The 22,749-nt window shown below is 43.5% G+C and overlaps 1 protein-coding gene across 2 annotated transcripts in view; it reads left to right on the forward strand.

The window, feature by feature from the left end:
* The window catches only part of LOC121288169 (carbohydrate sulfotransferase 12-like), a 372,813-nt gene that overhangs the window by 345,457 nt on the left and 4,607 nt on the right, over positions 1-22,749 (forward strand). For both annotated transcript variants that reach the window (XR_005945322.1, XR_005945321.1), the window contains one exon: positions 14,745-14,876. The gene's annotated coding sequence lies outside the window, so the exon portion shown is untranslated. The remainder of the gene's footprint in view (positions 1-14,744; positions 14,877-22,749) is intronic.

A 22,749-nucleotide genomic window follows, 5' to 3' on the forward strand; every position in this document is an offset into this window, starting at 1 on the left:
GCTTACATCTTATGAATGAATTTTTAAAAATCCATTTTTTAGTGGTTTTGGCTGAGGGTTAGATATTGGCGAGGACACCCAGTAGAATCACCCTACCCTTCCTCATCAGAGCAGCTGAAACATCAGTTTAATGTATTGTTTGAAACACAGCACATCCAACAATCTGGCACTCTCTCAGTACTGCAGAACGCCAGCCTAGATATTGTGCTCCTGTCTCTTGCATGCAGCATGAACCAAAAATCTGCTAACTCAGAGGTGAGACTGCTACCACTGAACCATGGCTGAGAGACAAAAAATAATTAAATAAGAGGTTGTGTTGGATTGCTGTCAAGTAATTGCAATGTTTTGTCTTCCAACATGTTGCATCAGATCCCGTGGGTATTAGACTGAACATTTCCAATACTGCTGTATTGGAAGATCAGACACTCATAATAAAGAGGATAAGTTAGGACCTGAATCTTATGTTGCAGTCATATTGTGCTCTATAGCACTTCATGTTGGTTCTGCAATAGCCATACTACTGTAATTGGTAGCATCCTGCCTCTGTGCCAGCGGCTGTAGATGGAACACAGACTCCAGTCCTTGAGCACTATGATAGGTTAATACTTCAATGTGATACTGAAAGAAATATTGCATTGCTGAAGGTACTGAAACATTAAGCTGAGGTCCTTTCTGCTCTTCACTGGATCAGGTAGGCAGAAAAAGCTTCCACATTATCATGGGAAGAGAATCAGGGGTTCTCTTAATGTCTTGCTCCACATTCCCCCCTCAACTACACCACTAAAAAAATAGATTATTCACCTCACTTGCTGTTTGCAGCCATTTTCTTTTGCCCACGTAATTGCAGTGACTAATGTTCAAAAGATTATTAATTGCATGTGAAGACCAGGACTTTTTGAGAGACATGTTAAAGCAACAACTTGTGCGAACCCTTTTCTTCAGTGAGTATTTGAAAGGTTAAGAAGGAGCTTCCTTTAATTGGAAATTGGGACATTTTGACGGGTGCATGTGAGAGGCAGTGAGGGAAAGACCGAGTTTGCATATATTAAATGAAAGGTGTTCTTAATTGTACTGCTGTTTTAAACACAGAGTAAGTGTAAAGTTTGTAAGATGAGCCCAAAGCTTACAAACCACAATCATATACTCCAGACATATACACCCATCCGGTCTACTGCTGTAATTGTACAGAGGTGATTTCACACCAACTAGACTGAGGAATGAGACAGTATAACGTCTTTCTGATGTCAGGCCTGTCATCCCATCCCTATCAGTCCTGGCAATTACTTCACAACAGAGGTCAGACCAAAGTGAATCATTTTGCTAGGCAATGCATGTGCAAATCTGCTTTAGGTAAGCAGGCCACTTGCCTTTCTGGGCCCTGTAAATGAGGAGGATATTATTAGAAATACCCATTGTGAGAATCAACATCTTCGCGAGGATATAAACACAATTTAAACATGAAGATGTAGAGGATAAAAGCAGAAAATGCTGGAAATACTCAGGAGGTCAGGTAGCGCCTGTGGAGAAAGAGAGACAGTTGACATTTTAGGTCGATGGTCTATCATCAGTGAATTCTGATGAAAGGTCACCAACCTGAAACATTAACTCTGGCCACGGTTTCCTGGTGCCACCAGCAGCAGGCATCATCGCAGGCAGGATGGGAAAATTTAGAGAGCTGTCAACTTTTAATGGCTCTGCAAGCTTTCCCATCCCGCCTGCAACAGTGCCCACTGGTACCTGGGCTGGAAAGCCCCATCCTCCGGGAGGTTATTCTCCTCCCAGCAGGTGGGTGCAGCGGGCAGGCCTGGGAGGCACTGCGCAATGGTTCGCTGCCCATGATCGGGCCCCGACCCCGATTTCACACCGACTGACCAACTGACGGCCAGCCAGCGTGAATCGTGTGCTGAAACGCTCAACGCTGCCTGGGTGCAGGGTGGGGGTGGGGAGGAGGTTCAGCGCGGAGGTCAGTGCATGCGTGTGGGTGTACTCAGTGAAAGCTCCCTCAGCTGTCTCAGGGTGCTGAAGATTTATAACTTGAAAAATAAAGAAAGGAAAAATAAGGAAAACACGTCCCCTCATGTGACTCTGTCACATGAGCAGGGACATGTTAAAAATGAGTTTCAAAAGTTTTTTTTTAATCACTGGTCGAAACATCATCCCGCCTGTGGGTGAGGTTTCACAAAAAATGCAAAGGCCGCTTGGCTTATTCGGCCGCCCGCCAACCAAATGGTTGGATGAGCAGCGAAAAATTTGATTTAATTAATTGATTAAGGGCCTTAATGGGCCTCTTAGTTGTCAGCGGGCGCGCTGCCGCTTCCTGCATGGGCCCACTGAGCAAAATATCATGAGAATGCCCGATGAAGTCAGGATGCTCTCTGAATGTCATCGCGTACTATTTTACCCCTGTTTGGGTTGGGTGCGCACCCGCCCGACGAGGGAAAAATTTTGCCCTCTGTTTCTCTCTCCACAGATGCTGCCTGACCTGCTGACTATTTCCACCATTTCCTCTTTCTACTTCAGCTTTCCAGCAGCATTTCTGTTTTTCTATAAATAATGCTGTATGAGTGCAGTAGTGTAGTGGTTACAGGACTAGCAAAACGGACTTGGAATAATCAAGTGACAGTGAGCTTAAATCTCACCAGCTTGAGATAATAAATCAGTAAAAGCGACCATGAAGTTGTCAGATTGTCATAAAAGACAACTGGTTCACTAATCTACTCGAGGGAAGGAAACTTGCTGTTCTTACCTGACCAATATGAGACTTCAGTCCCACACTAAAATAATTTTTAAATGGCCTCAGTTGTATCAAACCATTACATGCAGCTTCTCAGGTCAACCAAGGATGGGCAATAAATGCCTGTGATTCACACATCAAAGAAAGAATTGAAAAAAGATGGCTTTGAGTTGATTTACACAATTGCTTATAAACAAAAGTTCCATCTTAATAATGTTTGTATCCACCAAATCTCTGTTAACCTGCAGAGGACCACGATAATAAAATGCCATTGTACATTTATCACCATGTTGTGTAATCTGCTGTTCTCAGCAGATTGGCAGCAGGTGCCTGGATCTTATCAATGCTTCAGTTTGCCACTGCTGCATGTTATCTTAATTGTACAGTGTACCTAGCTGGAGCAGTGTAAGAGCCAGACGCTTGGTCAGGTGTGTGAACAGTACCAGAGCTGACAGGTGTTGCAGTATCAGGCTATCTTGCCCCAATCACAGCAGCACGACTGTTTAATTAAACTTTCCTGTAGTAAGATAAAACTGGTAAACACCCGGTGGAACACTAAAGTGAGTCAGAGGCTTTCAAATCTTATCAGTCGTAGACACACGCTAGGAGTCTGCTCAATCACTGCCAGGGACAGAAGTATGGAGTGCCTGCCATATACATATTATAGTCAACCATTAATTTAAAAATTACCGATCCCCAGGAGAGTTATTACTAAACTGCAGGCTGAGAAATTCCACACAGTCTGATGCTATGTTGCAATAATTATAGATGTATTTAATTGATGTGCAGATGGCAAGATCTATTTAAAGTTACACTACATCGTTATTTCTGTGACCCTGATTTTAAATAGTCCTCTTCATTCTCAAGGCTGTGGGTGATGAGCTTCCAAAGTGCCATCATTATAAATAGTATAAATAATTGCATGTAATATCAAAGCAATACTATTTATAAAGTTTATAACAAGCTTCCTAATCTATGTCAGTACCTAAGATGCTGGCTATTTCTCCATTTGGAATATTTAAGTTTTGGTGCTTTTATTCAACATACTTTAGCATAATTATTTGGAAAACATTATTATTAGCGTTGTAGTATAACCTAAGCTGAACGAAGGTTAAAAGATGGTATTTGTTGGTAATTGTGCTGGCATATTTCGCACTGTTTGCTCATGTATTTTGAATAATTTTGGATCTAACCTTTGTCTCATTATTTCCAAACTGACCCCTGATTGTGTAGTACCCAGACCATCACTATGGTGACAGCGTTAACTGGGTCTCAACTGTTATTATTATAGTGCTGCCGCCTGCCCTCCCTAAGTGAATCAAATGGCTGACTGTTTAACCAGCGATAAATACTAAAATGTTACAGCTCCAAATGACAGCTGCTTGAAACAACTGATAGACAGGCATAACAATGGGCTGACCTGCTCCATTCAGCTCCATTTTGAAAGATGTTCTGGTATTCTTTTGGTCTCTTTGTAATGTCTTGCGAGCATTCTCCACCCATAAGGCAACTCAGTCCTCAACCTGTTAACCCCACCCTGCAACAGACGTTTAGTCCCATTTATTGTGGTGAACAGAATTCCGATTCACTTGCTAGCCTGGCTTTTCTGCTCCAGGCCACCTGCTGTGCCAACATAAAATGGGGCAGTCAGGACCTGTAAATGGGCAGAGATTTCAATTCACTGGAACTCCACCCACTTTAACAATGTCCCCAGCTTTCACTCTCATCTCCAGCAGCAACACCCCATTTTGGGCCAGGCAGATAGAAATGAGGCAATAATGATAACTGTCATAGGCCATGTTTTCCATCACTTCCTCCTTTAACTCAAGCTGGTGGAAAAGGAACATGCAGGATTGCTAAATGATTGATAAAAGACGGAAGATAATCAGAAGATAATTATTCTTTGCCGCATTCCGACCACAAATCAAAAGTACTCCATTGACTGTAAAGCACTTTGGGATGTCTCGAGGCTGTGGGAGGGGCTATACAAATGCAAGTCTTTTCTTTCCCAATAGGAAAAAGTAGTTTGAACCAGTACTGTTATTTCCCAATTTTTACCGTTTTTCCATTCCATCCACTTCCACCATAGAAGACTGGTAACAGGGCAATGCATTTGAAGACTGGCAGCATTCTTGAATGTCTAAAGAATCAGAAGCTGCACCCTCCCTTGTTCATGGTGTTGCTAACGTCAACAGGGAAGGATTCCATTTCCTCTTCGCATCTTGCTTGTTTATGACCAGCAGCACTGCATCATACAAGACAGTGCTTACTTCCCCAGCATCTCCCTGTCAGCCCAAATATGTGCACCCAAAGTTAATGCTCTGCTGTCACCTTTTTCTCAAATGCAAGACCCATGGGTTTCAGATTCCCAGAATCGTTTGCATGGCACCTTTAGCACAGTGAAATATCCCGCAGCACTTCGTAGCAACATTATCAAACAAAATGTGACAGTGAGCCCCATAAGAAGGTACCATGACAGGTGAATAGATTGTAAGGAGTATCATAAAGGAGGACAAAGAGTCTTGGGGAGGGAACTCCCTTCTGACTTAAAGGCTGACACCTATTTAAATATAAATCCAGAGCCTATGCTCCCTTAACATACAATTCAATTACACTCAGCAAAGTTACAAATAAAATGAGCCATAGCTTTCAGTGACTGGTGAGCTAAAGGCTGAATTCTACTGCTTTTCCTTTTGATCTAACTGTACCCGAGACAGAATGAGTAGCAGAACAAAAACAAAAATACCTGGAAAAACTCAGCAGGTCTGACAGCATCTGCAGAGAGGGAGACAGTTGATGTTTCAAGACCGTATGACCCTTCGTCATTACTAAGAAATATAGAAATGAGGTGAAATGTAAGCTGGTAGATGGGGATGGGACAGGTAGAACTCAATAGGGGTCCAGTGATAGATGGAGGCCAAGAAGAGACTGCCAAAGATGTCATAGACAAAAGGACAAAGGGGTATCGACGGTGGTGATATTATCTAAGGAATGTTCTAATGGGGACATTAAGGGTAGCAAGCAGGACAAGCTAGTGGGGGTGGGGTGGGGGAAGGGGTCGAAATGGGCTAAAAGGTGGAGATAAAACAATAGATCGAAATAAATTTAAAAATAGGTGGGAAGAGAAAAAAGATAGTTGTAAAAAAAATTTTTTTTTAATTATAAATTATTGGAAAAGGGGGATCAGAAAGGGGGTGGGGATGGAAGAGAGAGTTCGTGATCTGAAATTGTTGAACTCAATATTAAGTCCGGAAGACTGTAAAGTGCCTAGTCGGTAAATGAGAAGCTGTTCCTCCAGTTTGTGTTGAGCTTCACTGGAACATTGGGTCATACGGACTTGAAACGTCAACTGTATCCCTCTCCGCAGATGCTGTCAGACCTGCTGAGTTTTTCCACGTATTTTTGTTTTTATTATAGATTTCCAGCACCCACTGTATTTTGCTTTTATCAGAATGAGTAGCAGTGCTATAATAGAAAACAAAAACAGAATTACCTGGAAAAACTCAGCAGGTCCGGCAGCATCGGCGGAGAAGAAAAGAGTTGACGTTTCGAGTCCTCATGACCCTTCGACAGAACTTGAGTTCGAGTCCAGGAAAGAGCTGAAATATAAGCTGGTTTAAGGTGTGTGTGTGGGGGGCGGAGAGATAGAGAGACAGAGAGGTGGAGGGGGTTGGTGTGGTTGTAGCGACAAACAAGCAGTGATAGAAGCAGATCATCAAAAGATGTCAACAACAATACTACAATAGAACACATAGGTGTTAAAGTTAAAGTTGGTGATATTATCTAAACGAATGTGCTAATTAAGAATGGATGGTAGGGCACTCAAGGTATAGCTCTAGTGGGTTTTTTTTTTTATTTTATATAATGGAAATAGGTGGGAAAAGGAAAATCTTTATAATTTATTGGGAAAAAAAAAAAAAAGAAGGGGGAAACAGAAAGGGGGTGGGGATGGGGGAGGGGACTCACGACCTAAAGTTGTTGAATTCAATATTCAGTCCGGAAGGCTGTAAAGTCCCTAGTCGGAAGATGAGGTGTTGTTCCTCCAGTTTGCGTTGGAAACGCAAACTGGAGGAACAACACCTCATCTTCCGACTAGGGACTTTACAGCCTTCCGGACTGAATATTGAATTCAACAACTTTAGGTCGTGAGTCCCCTCCCCCATCCCCACCCCCTTTCTGTTTCCCCCTTCTTTTTTTTTTCCCAATAAATTATAAAGATTTTCCTTTTCCCACCTATTTCCATTATATAAAATAAAAAAAAAAAACCCACTAGAGCTATACCTTGAGTGCCCTACCATCCATTCTTAATTAGCACATTCGTTTAGATAATATCACCAACTTTAACTTTAACACCTATGTGTTCTATTGTAGTATTGTTGTTGACATCTTTTGATGATCTGCTTCTATCACTGCTTGTTTGTCGCTACAACCACACCAACCCCCTCCACCTCTCTGTCTCTCTATCTCTCCGCCCCCCACACACACACCTTAAACCAGCTTATATTTCAGCTCTTTCCTGGACTCGAACTCAAGTTCTGTCGAAGGGTCATGAGGACTCGAAACGTCAACTCTTTTCTTCTCCGCCGATGCTGCCGGACCTGCTGAGTTTTTCCAGGTAATTCTGTTTTTGTTTTGGATTTCCAGCATCCGCAGTTTTTTTGTTTTTATCTCAGTGCTATAATAGATCTCACCACATGGAAGGACAATGGGTGATGAAACTGGTGCAGTTTAATGTGAAAGGAAGTATTTCTTGATGGGCTGCACCCCCTAGAGGCAAAGTGCAGGAACCTCACTGGTTATGTACATATCTTACATATCTCGTACATATCTTAGCTTGGAAATTCTGACTGGAACCTTGCCAACATTATAATGGGAAACCAAGAAAATCTCCACAGAATTACAGGGCCCTGGTTTGCCGGCTGAATTTCACAAAGATAACCGGCCTATCAGTCACAGTATCTAATGGTTTCTTGAAAGGTACCAATGTTTTTTAGGTATTCACTCGCCTACCCAGGCCAGGTACAGACCATTGATTGATGATCATTTTATTTAAGTCTATTCACACAGGCCCTCACCTATTAGAAATACCTATTAGAAATGCTGCCTTATAGCGTTTGGACCATCCAAATCAACAATCAGAAGCTGTGGGAAGTATATGTCTGAATTCTGATACGCATTACCTCTGGACTAAGCTCCCTGCTGGCATTATGCATTAAATGTTGGCTCTTTCTGTGTGAAGAATGCTTCCTGGCATCCATCCTGAACTTGCCATTAACCAGCTTGTACTCAAGTCCCCTTAGCCCTACAGCTATCCCAACATGGCTGCTGGTGGGATTTAAACTCAATTAATTAATTAATTCTATTAATCAAAGAAAATCTGGAATTCAAGGCTAGTCTCAGTAATGGTGACCATGAAACTATCATTAATTGTCATAATGTTGTTCACTAATGTCCTTTAGGGAAGGAAACCTGCTGTCCTTACCTGGTCTGGCCTACATGTGACTCCAGATCCACAGCAAGGCCCTTAGCTGTTGTTTGAAATGGCCTAGCAAGCCACTCAGTTATAACAATTATGGATGGACAACAAATGCTGGCTTTGCCAATGCTGCCCATATCCCACAAATGAATAAAAAAAAAATTGAGCCTTCACTTAAAACAGTGCTCATATATTCCACTTGCAGGCCTAGACCTTCTGTTCATCCATGGTACTGGTGGAAGTGCGAATGGCGGGACTTCCCCCCCAACCTTCAGGATGCACTCTTGCCCAAGCCTCTTTTCCTGTGGCTTGTGTCATTTGAATAGCCTGAGTGAGCTCCCAAGTTTTCCCCTCAGGGGAAGTGTACACTACAGACTATCAAACAGACCTTAATCCAGGCTGGGCTAGGCGAAAGCCTAATGAGAGCCCACATGCTTATGCTGAGAGGATGTGACTGGTCTGAGCTATGGCCTGGATTTTTGTGGATTCATTGAGACTCTGCGTCTTATCCAAAATGGCGCCAAGACCCCAGATCAGGAAGTCCCACCTCCATTTCCATTAAATCCCTGTTTTTGCCAGTAGGAGGAAAGTGGGTAGAGTGCGCATGAGAGAAACCCAAACTCAGCAGGGCCATTTGAATTCAGTGCTGAATTCAAACAGACCCCATTCTCACTGGGTTGAGGTCCGCTTCCTGCACGTGAGTGACTTACTGTTTATAAGGGTAGATGTGAATGCTCATAAAAAAGGAGGATAAGGTCTGTGAAACTGTTAGACTGTCAAATTTTTTAAATCCCCTGTCTTTTAAATTTTGAAAAAAAAGCCAGACGGTTGTGTCTGAAAAAAAACAATCCTAGCAGTTTAAGGTTTGGGACAGCTTCCAAACTGTTTCTGGGTGTGGTGGGACTTGACTCCAGCATACACTCACCCGCCCCCACCCCCCACCCACCCCCCCCACCACTCCCCACCACCACCACCCCCGCCCCGCCACATTTTCCAGAATGAAAGTCCCGTTGTTTGGGGCACGTTTTCCTGAGCCAGGTGTTGAAAGCCTTGAAATTTCCCAGTTCTGCGCACCTATTTCAGGAGCAAAAGTCCATGCCTAAGTATCAGATAGCTGCAGGTTTGAACTCTGTCCAGTGCCCCAGCCTTAGACAACAGGGAGAGTATCCTAACATTAGAGGACAGGTTGAGGTTGCACGGCCACCCTATTTCACTACTCCCTTTCAGCCTTAAATCATTATTACAGGATTGCTGTACCTATTGGAATATTTGATACAAACACAACAGCAGAATAATGCTGTAGAATACCTCATGGTCACTCAGGTAACCATTATTGGTAGGAAGTGGTTTACAATGCGGGACACCATCCTTGGACAAGAATGGCCTCTGGTGTTCTGCTCATATTTTTTAGCTCGTTATACTAGTTATTCTTGTCGTTATGATCTGGCTAGTTCAGAGGTTAAAATATTAAGGATATGATGCCAATGTTAGCTTGAGCAAAGTGGGAAGATTGTGGGGCCACAAGAAGGTGGAGGTCCTTCAAGGGGCCTGAGATGGGGAATATGTAAGTGTTGGTAAACTGGATAAAATAGCTGGTATTATGCAGAAGTTAGGTTATAGAAATGGTGAAAGGTTAAATGGGATTTAGTCAATCTCTAGATACAGAGTTCTGCAGGTGGGGTGTGGGATGATGAGAGTGTGGAATTTTAATTGTTGTCAGTGCCATTCTGAGAACCAGGTGGCAGTGTGAAAGGGAATTGGGGACCTCTCAGTAAATACCTAAGAGAGGTAAGGAAGTGAAGGCTAGCAAGGACGGGTGTAGTCATTCATAGATGGGAAATGAACAGAAAACAATAAACAGATAGCAACTTTAATGATTGTGTATGTATAGGGGAAAGTAGACCGATTCTATTTCACGACACAAAGGCATGTTGTCATATATACTTACACACTAACTGCAAGTAGTAGAAACATGCTTATGTATTATCCTCATACTTGTCTTATGTAATTAATCATATAAAGGAACTGGATTTTAGCTGCTCTACTAGTCCTGTATAAGGCTAATGTGGGCATCTGGAGGACACAGATTACCAACCCCCTATGAGTTCTCTGTTTGAGAGCAGTATTGATACCAGGCCTCAGTGGAATTACATGTGATTGTTGTATTAATGCATTTATTAATAAAGATAATTAATCAGATGTCCCTCTATCTCATAGTTCCATGCGTTTTCAAAGGAAATGACAGTTTGTTCTGAATTCAACATCTCTCTCTTTGTTTCTGCTTGTAAGGCTATGAATTGCATGGGCCCTTTTGATTACAGCATCACTGACCATAGTGAGGAGCAACAGCATGTTTAAAGTGGCAAAGATTGTCTGTTGCTGCTGGAATACTCCAAAGACAGAGATTCAAGGCAGCAGTGTCTTCGGCTGGTGCAGTCAATGCTGTTCTCCTGGTGGAAGCGGCTCCAGGTCTTCAGCTAGCAGCTCACATGCTCTGAGATGATATGGAGTACAATCTTCTGAGGTATAGATCTAGAAAGCCCAAGTGAGGCTTTCCTAGCCTGTTGACAAAGGTGAGTGGGCATAGGTACATAGGAAAGAGTCACCTTATGTGAGGCCTAACTCAAAACACTTCCAATCTTACGTGTCCTTGTCTTCCTCTTCAAACAGCCCACTTGATTGGCGCCCCTTCCACAAACATTCACTCCGTCCATCACCGATGAACAGTAGCAGCAGTGTGTACCATCTACAAGACACACTGCAGAAACTCACCAACACTTCTTAGTCAGCACATTCCAAACCCATGACCACTACCATCTAGAAGGACAAGGGCAGCAGATAGATGGGAACACCACCACCTGGAAGTTCCCCTCCAAGTCATCATTCTGACTTGGAAATATATCACTGTTCCTTCACTGTCACTGGGTCAAAATCCTGGAACTCCCTCCCTAACAGCAATATGGATGTACCTACACCACATGGACTGCAGCGGTTCAAAAAGGCAGCTCACCACCACCTTCTCAAGGGCAATAAATGCTGGCCCAACCTGCGACGCCTGCATTCAGTAAATGAATAAAAAAATTATAATAGTGGCAGACACACTGGGAAATCCATCTCACAATGCAAAACAGGACTTTGAACTAAGGAAAAGTAGCAGTAAAGGTATTGACTGTGTAGTAACTAGCTTTAAGGAATGTAGTGACTGTAGCTTTAAGACTTATTGTACTGTGTACTATCATGTGACAGTGTGAACGAGTCAGCCCGAAGTGTGAGGACTCTTAGGGGTGGAGCTTGTGTGCAGTTGTGGACCATGATGGAAGCAGGTACCTACTGCTAAAGCCTAGTAAATAAAGTTCACTGTTTCTTATGAGAAACCTGTCTGGAAAATCCAGTCCATAACAGCTGGCAACAAGGATGAGATGGTTATTATGGACTTGATTGTATAGAAAAACTTTGGCATAACCTTTCTATAGTCACACCTGACATTGGTGATCTAACTTCTCATGCATCTAACCATTTGGAATGTGCATCAATTATTAGTTGAAACGTGGAACCTAGAAATGGACCTACATAATCTATATGCAATCTCACCCAGGGTCGACCAGGCCATTCCCACGGGTGCAGTGGGGCTGCAAGAGGCAACTTCTGTAGTTGCTGGCACTGGAGACAGTGTCTAACCATTTTTCTATATCATCGTCGACTCTGGCCACCAGATACTGCTCCTTGCAAACATTTTCATTTTGGAAATTCCAGGACGCGCACTATGCAACTCAGTTAAGTGCGGTTCCCTTCCTTGTGAAGGGACGATGACTTGTGCACCCCATAATAGGATCCTATCCTGACTACTCCATTCATTCCTTCAGGTGAAGAATGGCTTCAATTCTTTGAAGACTGGTTCCTGGGACCATCCTTTCAATACTTGGTCTCATAATCTAAACAAGACTGGATCACGGTTCATCCAGTTTCTCATTTGTCTGCGCAAACTGGTGAAGTATCCAGGAAATTCATCACTAATAAGATCTCTCAAGGAATTGCAGTGTGTTCAATGCTCTCCTGGAAAGGAAGGCAACTTAGGGCATCTGCATTGGCTATATGCATCCCTGGTCTGTGCATAAAAGTGTATTCAAATGCTGATAAAATCAAAGCCCACCTTTGAATTCTTGTGGAAGCTATGGGAGTGATAGCTTTTTCTTCACTAAACAAACCCAAGAGCGGTTTGTGATCAGCTACTAAAGTGTCAGCCATGTAAATACTAATTTTTTTAACTCTAAAAATAATCGATAGTCTTTCTTCCTCAATTTGTGAATACCTTTCTTGACCGTGGAGCGGGTTCTGGATACAAAGCCAATTGGCCGTCCTGAACCGCTGTCCATCTTTTGAGGTAGTACCACTACCACGCCATAGGGGGAATGCGTCACAGGTTAGTGCTAGTTCTTTTGCTGGGTCGTAATGTACTAACAAGTTCGAAGACTGCAAGAGATGTTTAACTTTTGTGAAGGCTTCTTCTTGAGTTAACTCCCAAACCCAACTTTGGGTTTTCTTTAATAATGAGTGTAGAGGGACAAGGACCATTGATAAGTTGGGTAGGAATCAACCATAATAATTTACCATACCCAAGAATGACTTGAGTTCTGAGACATTTTTAGGCAAAGGTGCCTCCAAAATAGCTTTAACTTCTTATTCTACTGGGGGTAACCCTTGGGCATCCACCCTGTGGCCCAAGTAAACAATTTCATTTGCCTGAAAGGTTTTCCTTTTTCAAGTGCACCCCTGCTTCCAAGAGTCATTTTAAGACTTCTTCCAAATTAGCCAAGTGTTCTGCTCCTGTTAACCCAGTTATTAGGACCTCGTCCAGGTAGTCGACGACTTGAGATAGTCCTTGCAGCAAGCTCTCTATTGTCCTCTGGAAAATCGTGCAGGCTGACGAAATACCAAAAGGCAGGCATGTGTATTGATACAGCCCTTTGTGTGTGTTTATGGTTACAAATCCTCTGGACATATCATTGTATCATCCGGTTCCAGCTGCTGATATGCGTGACTCATATATAATTTAGTGTAAGTTCTCCCTCCTGCTAATTTGGCATACAGATTCTCGAACCTGGGGATAGGGTATTTGTCCAACTTGGCAGCCTTGTCTACTGTTAGCTTAAAATCCCCACAGATACGGATGGTCAGATCTGGTCTCAAGACAAGGACTATGAGTGCTGCCCATTCTGAAAATTGAACTGGCTGAATGATACCCAGCTTTTCTAAATGGTTTAATTTGGTGTCAACCTTCTCTCTCAGGGCATAAGGCACAGTCCTGGCTTTAAAAAAATGAGGAGTTGCTTCAGAGTCAACATAGATCTTAGCCTGCAGGCCCTTGATTTTCCCCAGTTTCTTTCGAAAGTTCTTAACATATTTCTTTAACAGCTCTGGCAGTCTTCCAGCTCTCAGCTGGAAAATTTCAAACCAACTTACTATAATTTCTTTTAACCAATCATGAGCTGGAAAGCTTGGTCTTTCACCTTCCACTACAACCACAGGGAGCTGTGCTGCCTGGTGCTTGTAATAAACAGGCACAGTGGTAATTCCTTTTACATGTATGGCTTCTTCAGTATACGTTTTCAATTTGGCTGAAGACTACTCCATATTGAATTATTGAATTCCCTTGTTTAAATATTTGAATGTGTGCTGACAGACTTAAGTGAGGGCTCATTATAGTGGTTCTTGCACTGTTTTCCACTTCAATCAAAGATTTTCCATTGACCTGCAGAGTAACAGTGACTGGCTCTGTTTTCCCTACTTTCACATTAAATAGGGAATAAATATTGGAATTAGTGATTTCTGGTTCTTCCATGGTATGTACTTCGATCAGTTTAGTTTGCTGCCTGGAAGTCTGTCTCAATCTTGCTTTACATTGTTTCAGTATGTGCCCTCTTTCATGACAGTAATGGCATGCCACCTCTTTAAAACGGCAACTTTCAGAGATATGGTTACTTCTACGTTGTAACAATTCACTTTCAGATTTGCTGCTGAGCTGTCCCCTGTATATTTAAAAATTTTCGGGTAGTATGGACTGTCTCCCACTTCATGGCTGACTCCCTGGTTTTCACACCATGCCCGGCGGTCTGTTCCTGCCTCAACTGGAAAACGGCACCATTTTGTACCTTGTACAACCCTGTGAATCCCACTCGGCACTTTCGATTGCAAGCGCTATTTCCATTGCTCTTTTAAAATCGATATTTACTTTAGCTAATAACCATCATTGAATGACATCATCGTGCACATCGCAGACCAAATGACCCCTTAACATAACATTTAGGGTCTCCCCAAAGTCATAATGTTCAGTTAGCTGTTCAACTTCGCTACGTATGTTGCTATGGTCTCCCCCGGGGCTCTTACTCTTGAATTAAATTTGAACTCTGCACAATTATGGAGGATTTGGTTTGAAAATGACCCTTTATGAGGTTTACCAATTCGCTGAAGGTCTTAGAATCGGGAGCATTTGGGGCCGTCAAACTATGGATTAAATTATAAATTTCACTCCCACAGATGCTTCGGAGAATTACCTTCCTTTTTTCCTCCACCAGTATTTTGGAAAAAGAAACTGAGGCATTCAATATATTGGTTCCAATCCTGTGAATGAGTCGAAGGGGTCAACACTGCCAAAAAGTGGCATACCTGGTGAGTATATTTTGCCTTTCTTCTGTTTAAAACAAGGTACTCACATTCACTGGGCGAGGGACAGCACCGCAACCTCATCGTTAGTTGTTATAGGCTTAATTTCCCCACCAGGTTTCTCATAAGGAACAGTGAACTTTATTTACAGGCCTTCAGCAGCAGTTACCTGCTTCCATCAAGAACCACAACTCGAGAAAGCTCCACCCCTAAGGTTCCCCGTGCTTCCGGCTGATTCGTTCACGTGATACTACACAATACAATAAGTCTTAATGCTACAGCCACTAGATTGCTTAAAGCTGCAGTTACTACAGACTGAAACTTCAAAGGGTTACAGCTATATACAGGCAGCGTAACAGCACCCAAAATGGCCTCCTCAGTATGGCATTCACCTCAGATATGCCATCCTGTCATTCCTACTGCCACTTATATGAGTTGGGGAGATAAGCCACAGCCCTTTGTCCTTGTTTAAATAAGGCAACTCAGGCTCTGTGATGATTCTATTTACAGAGGGATTCCAAGAATCATTGTAATCTTGTTTATCAACCCAAAATAGACAGTAAATTGAAGGATATCCAGGCCATTGTCTTGAAAGTTAACTAGCTTGCACACATCAATGACCCTTAATAGTATTTACATGTTGTGCAGAGCAGGAAGTTTAAGTTCTCTCAAAGACAATAGTGGAGTTTATCCAGCAGAGGGAGGTGTGCTCACCTGTAAGCTCTTAAAAAGTGAAATCAAAACCCAGATCATAAAGTCTAGCAACTTAATCAGCAAGATTTCTATCACACAACAGCTTTAAGTTCAAATATATTTTATAAATTATGTCTTTTACATTAAAGTATACCAGACAAAAACAGAAACAGGGCATTTAAGGGTTAGGACATTGTAAAGAGTGGGAGTTATATTTAAAACAACTTGACACAGAATGGGAAAGCCATTTTCATTTTGTATGTGAAGCATCGGAAACGAACATATATACATCAGGTTAATTAATGAATTTGACTTGACAGGTTCTAAATTTTGGTGTGCGCTGATGATAATATGAAGTGAATTCTACTTTCTTATGCTGGTTTCACATTAATTGATTTGATTTCTTTCTCATCTTCTTCCCTGTAGCACCGATAAGTGTCGTTAGCACACACTGTAATTTGATAATATTCGACATGTTCTAGTTTGTGCCAAAGGTAACTGTGAGGCTGAATTCAGTTAGGAATAATTCAATTTAATTCTGTCAACATTAAACTAAATCTTTGGTGTAAATCAATAGTTTTTTTTGCAAGGGACATACTGTAGGGCCACAGGGGTGACAAATATTAATGGCTTTATTAAGGAGCATTTGTCTTCTCATTAAAACCATTTTCTCTTGTTTGCCACACACCATAATGCACCAATACAAACCGTATCAAAATACATCATTCCTTCTTCATATTAGTTACATGAGCTCCACATTTTGTGATCCCGTAAAAATGAGGGTTGTGCAGCATCAAGTGGAGTGCAGGCTGTGTCAAACTTTGCAATCGCAGGGCTGACCCTTCTCATTTGCCCCAGCTCCCTATGCTACGCACCATGTGTGCAAGGAGTCAGGCCTGCAAGCTGACTGCTATTTGCAAAATCTGGCCAGCAGCAGTTAAAGGGAGTGTGTTTACCTTCAAAGTGCCACCACTTATTCCAGTTGGAGCAAGGGGCAACCAGCAATGATGTTCAGCAGTGGAAGACACACACGAGGAATATAACACATTGGAGCAGGGGTGCCCTGTACATGCCATGGCCCCTTTATGGGGATGGAGTTGGTATCCTACTAAGCCTGATCTTTGAAAGTGGGTTAATGCTAGCAAAAACACCCTGGGTTCAACCTTGGTGTCCCGCATATGCAGCATACACCTAGAACATTACTGCAGTGCTATGGGATGGAACTTTCAAATGAAGAACTCCATGGGGTGAGTGGCATACTTAGGCCTCACTCTAATGGAGCCCGATAATGCAGTGCAAATATACCATTAGCTTTACATTGCTCTCAGAACACTGGATAGAGAGCACTACATATGAGTATTTACATTCATCTGATTTAATCTGCTGTACAAATGCCAGTGACATTTATAGTCACAGAGTCATAGATGCAGCAGCAAAGAGGGTCATTTGTTCCATCACACTTCTGCTGGCTCTTTGTAAGATTTATCCAATTAGTCCCACTTTCCCATTCTTCCCCCAGTGCCTTGTAATTTTTTCCACTTCAATTATTTATCCAATTCCCTTTTGAAAGTTATCACTGAATCTGTTTCCACCACCCTTATAAGCAATGCATTCTGGATTACCATAACTACATAAAAAATATAATTCTCCTCATCTTACTGCTGGTTATTTGACAAATTACCTTCAGTCTATGCCCTTTGGTTACTGTCATGATAATGTGACTTGTGAATGAGTGATATTAATCTGTGACTTCACCAGCTGGCCAAACATATACTGAGCTGTTCAAAAAGGACCTTTGAAAGACAAGAAAAGACACTGACTAAAGATGGCTGCCACTAGGCATCTGATGTTTGGCATTCCAAGTTGACCAGCTTCTGAAAAGTTCCAATGTAAATTGCAATTCAGACATAGTACAGCATCCTTCTCTGGAATTTCACACCTGAGGATGTCAAGAGCCAATTTAAAGGGATTTACTGAACTGTACTGAAGCTAGCATTTGCATTTCTATGAGACTAGCTCACCAGCAGAAACAGAAAGTCTGCTAGAACAATGGTTATCTGGAGATATGTCTTCCCACTTCATCAAGATGGATATGACTCATTCAGGGGATTAATGGCTGTAACATTGCAGAATCTAATCATCCCAGCCATGAAACAAAAGCAACCATCAGTTCAGACATCAGAAAAACAAATCCCTTCTGCAATGATTTTGGGGAGAGAGGGTCATGTGACTGAAGAACCATTTTTAAATCTCTTCAGCACACAAACTGCTAAAGACAGAAGCAGTCAGTTGTCTGGAGACAAAAACAGAATTACCTGGAAAAACTCAGCAGGTCTGGCAGCATTGGTGGAGAAGAAAAGAGTTGACGTTTCGAGTCCTCATGACCCTTGTCTGGAGAATCTACCAAAGAGGCAGTAAAACCCTCCCTCTTCTCTCTCCTCTCAAGTCAAGGCCCTATTTCTTACAGTTTAAAAAATCTAGCATAGTGTTATGACCGGGATGGGAGGAGTGCACAGTTTGATTAGCCCCACCACTCCACAGGATGCACCATTAGTTTAAAAGTTTTATTCACTCAGCAAAATGGCCAATTATTTACCCCTCATTACAATTCCCCAGAATAAAAGAGACTTTAACCAGGTTTCTTTCAATCAGCAACTAACTTATGAGTTTATAATAAAACCAGTCTTGTCGACTAGAAAGGCAATGCTTATTAACATACAGTAAGGTGTATGAAAGTATACTAATTACCCGTTCAAGATACCGTAATCCACACGCGCACACATACACACACACCAAAACATAAATAAAATAAAAATAGAGGAAGTTAAAAGTCAATGGTTCAAGGAAAAAGGAAAGATAGTGTCCAGGTTAAACATCTGGTCTCTCAAGGTGATCTGCAAAACAATCATTGACTCTTGCATTGCTTTTCAGGCAGACTGAAGGAATGCTTACAGTTACTCAATTCCAGCATGTGGAGCAACGTAGGAGCAGCTTACATTCACTTCTGGCTGTGGACTGGCTCTGGACTGCAAAAAGGCTGCTGTCTTCTTTTCACAGCATTTGGTCCTTCTTCTCAAAGCAAATCAAGACCAACTCTTAAACACAGTTTTTCCAGGCATGTTTATTTTCCAGAGCCAGAAACTACCATGTGACCCCTCTTTGCACACACTCCACCAGGGTCAAGAGGTGTCCAGTTTCTTTAAAGCTGCTTAATCACCTTTTCTTGTAAAAGACGTCTTTCCCAGGAATAGCAAGCAGAGTCTTGCATTAACCCTTTCAGAAACAGTGTGTTTTAAAAAAATTCTTCCAGAATATTCTTAGTCCTTGAAGATGAACCATATCCTGTGATTCAAGAGTTCATGCCAATAGACGTTGTGAATTTCCATCGAAAGGAACCTCAAGTGCAAAAAGCATCGACTTCTGGAAGAGGCAGATTATGTTTCCAAAAGAAAGTTGCCTTCGGCAATTGCTGTTACATGGGCTTCAGCTCAACTCCTTGAATCTAAAGGCAAACCTGGAAAAATTTATGCTGCACAGCGGGATTTTCCACTCCCGCCCACTACCACGATCTTCCAGTCCCGCCGCAAGTCAATGGACTTCCGGCTGAGGTGCCGCCTCACCCACGGTGGTTCCCACCCGCGATGGGGCCGAAAAATCCCGGCCGCAATCACAGTGACCAGCAAAAGACTCATAAACTCATGTCACTGGACTGGTAATCCAGAGACCCAGGGAAATGCTCTGGGGACCGGGGATCAATTCTCACCATGGCAGATGGCGGAATTTGAATTCAATATAAATCTGAAATGAAAACCCATCTGGTTCACTAATGTCTTTTAGGGAAGGAAATCTGCTGTCCTTATCTGGTCTGGCCTGCATGTGTTTCCAGACTTACAGCGATGTGGTTGACCCTTAAATTCCTTCTGAACAATGTCAGTTAGGGATGGGCAATAAATGCTGGCCCAGCCAACAACGCCCACATCCCATAAACAAATAAAGAAAAAAAACAGTGAACTCTCAATTTTTTACCTTTCAGCATTGAAATTTAATTTGGCTAAGAAAGTAATTACCCACAGTATAACTTGTACATTTGGCATGTGTGTGTGCGTGTGTTTGTGTGAGTGTGTGTGTGTGTGCGTGTGTGTGTGTGCGTGCATGTGTGTGCGTCTGTGTGGTGTGTGTGTGTGGATGCATGTGTGTGCGGTGTGAGTGCGTGCGTGTGTGTGGTATGTGTGTGTGTGCATTTGTGTGGTGTGTGTGTGTGCATGCATGCCTGTGTGTGCGTGTGTGTGTGGATGCATGTGTGTGGTGTGTTGCAAAATGTCGAGACTTAACTCAATATATACTAACTCCTTTTTGTTTTAAACTCAACAAAGCCTGTTAGACTAGTTTCTTTACAACCAGCACATAAATGTTTAAGCACAGACATTGGCTGGGATTTTCCGTGCCTAATCAGAGCAGGCGTATTTGGTGGTGTGAATGGAAAATCTCACAAGAAGGCCCTGGTCACGTTTCCCGGCGACAGAAATCCAGGACACGATTGTCTCCTCCACCACCTCCCCCCCAAATAGCGGGTCACATTTCCCACTGTTGAATGTCCAGAGCTTCATTTTAGTAAATTTGCATCTTGTTATTGTGGTCACATGTCAGAATCATCCTGCCACTTCAAAGTTAAATCCCACGTCAGCGTGATTTCAGAGCGGCGTGATTTATTACTGCCTTTAAAAGATGGGCACCCGAATTTCCAGGGGAATACGGAGGTGTGCGCACACAACTTAGTGTAAGGCTCGCAAGGAACCCCTATAGGGATTCAAGGAAGCGGCTCCACAGATTCAGTGAGTGGGGGTGTCACAGGCAAGTCTCCAAGGAGGCTTCTTCCTGGCTAGCTTTCAATGTGGTCCCAGGGCAAGGGCTCCAGCACTGAGGGGAGCCTCAGGGCAGGGGCTCCAATGCGGGTGTGAGGTGGGGCCGGGGGGGGGGTGGTTGCAAGGCAGCACTGACTGAAGGAAATACACAGGAACATGCCGGTGTGGGGGTGGGGGGTGTTGGGGGTAGTTGTGGAGGATGAAATCAGCCAGGCACTTGGAAAAGCATTTCAAGATTGAGCATTGTTCCATAGCTGAGGCTGTTCAGCATCAGCTCCATTGACATGCTTGGAGTCTGGCTTTTGAAACAATTATGCCCACTCAAGCACTACAAATTCTTGATAGTGCCACTGATTGCTTCTGAACTTTTAACCCCCCTTGAGCGCAGACTGCAAAATAATTTGAGTCTTATGGGGCTGCAGAAAAATCAGGAGACACATGTTGACCCTCGCATCTCTCCCTTTGATACTACAGTCAGGGGACCATCAGGAACATGGAGCCTTGCAATCTCACTGTCTGCCTCATTGTTTATAGGCAGGAGAGAAGAAGGAGAAGGATGCAACAGAGGTGCCTGGCTTGCCAAAGGGAGGAGCACAACCCTCAAGACCAAGGGGCAGCAGGGCCTCCTCCACACATAGAGGAAGATCCACAGAGAGCCATTGATCATGGGTGCCTTGCTAGACCCAGGATATATAGACGGTGCTTGTCCTACCTGCAGATGAGCGAGAACCAGTGTCGCCAAAGATTGTGATTGTCAAAGGAACTGGTTACTCCCATTTGTCATTTTCTGCAGGATTTGGCACCACGGGGACTCGGACGGCATCCACTGCCAATGGCATTGAAAGTGATCGCCGTGCTCAGTTTCCATGACAGTGGCTCCTTCCAGGGCTCCACTGAGGCCTGTGGGATCTCCCAAGCCTCCACCCAGAAATGTATCCAGTTGCTTACAGCTACCAAGGCACACAACTTTGTCAATGTTGACCGAGATCAGGCGAGCCAGGAAGCAGGAGTCCTGGGATTTGCTGGGATTTGCTGAGATTTGCGGTTTCCCATAGGTGCAGGATACCATCGACTACACCCAGATGGCTCTAAGGTCTCCATGGCAGCAAGCAGTCCAGTATGTGATCGTAAGGGCTTCCACTCACTCAATGTTCAACAGGTCTGCGCGCGATACCGAGGCAGCGTCCAAGACTCTTACATTCTCAGTAGGTCTCAGATCCCTGACATCCTTCAGGGCCCACAGAGGCTGCAGGGTTGTGTCCTCTGGGATAAGGGCTACGCATGGAGGACATGGCTGATGATGCCTGTGCGACAGGCCTGAGGCTCCAGCTGAGAGAAAATACAACGAAGCTCACCCTGCGACATGGACTTTGGTGGAGCAGACCATTGGGATTACGAAAATGAGGTTCTGGTGCCTTGGCAGACCTGGCGGAGCGTCCCAGTACATCGGGTGTCGCGCATTTTCATGGCCTGTTGTACGCTACACAATCTGGCGATGCAAAGGGGGAGGTCCTGGATGATGAGGAGATGGAGGAAGTGAAAGAGCAGGATGGTAATGAGGTCCTGGAAGCCCAGGATGCAGGCGATGAGGCATTGGTCTGACCAGACGAGGCAGGCGTACTCACGAGGCCCTAATAGCCGCAAGATTCCACGAGGAGGATGACAAGATGCAGTGAGGACTCTCCTGAGATCACAAGATAGCAACTGGTAGCATCTGGCACCAGTCCGGCAGAGGTCACCGCACTCACACTCTATGCAGAGTCTCAGCTCATGCAGACCTTGCTGGAATACAGTGGGAACACGGACTTCAACAGTACTTGATCCTTTTGCATGTATAATCGGCTGTCGCCTTCAGCATTACACCTTCATCTGTCCAGAATGCAGACGAGAAGGGGAGGCAGCCCCACCTCAAAGGTGCTCAGAGCACATATAACATCACATGACCCAACAAGCTAGAGCACGATATAATTGCAGTAAACACAATCAACATCAAGGTGCAGGCATCAAAGTGATGGACTGTGACTTTGGGAGGGGCCAATCACTGTGGTCAGAGGGTTATGCACCACACAGAGGAGAAGGCCTGGACTGCGACTCGTGACTTCACTTTGTGCAGAGGCCAAGGTTTCACTTCTGAATGACACAAACACCTCACCAAAACAAGGTGCCATGGACAAGGGGACATGATTATGAGTGTACTTATGTTGGTGAACATTATATGCAAGTGATTAACACGCATGCCCAGGCTGTGCAACTATGCCTTCTTGACCTTCCTCACCCTGCCGCTACGTCCAATATCCACAGCGGAGCTGGATGCAGCCTGCTGT

The sequence above is a fragment of the Carcharodon carcharias genome, chromosome 15 (genome assembly GCF_017639515.1).
Source record: "Carcharodon carcharias isolate sCarCar2 chromosome 15, sCarCar2.pri, whole genome shotgun sequence".
In the NCBI taxonomy this organism is placed as follows: Eukaryota; Metazoa; Chordata; class Chondrichthyes; order Lamniformes; family Lamnidae; genus Carcharodon; species Carcharodon carcharias.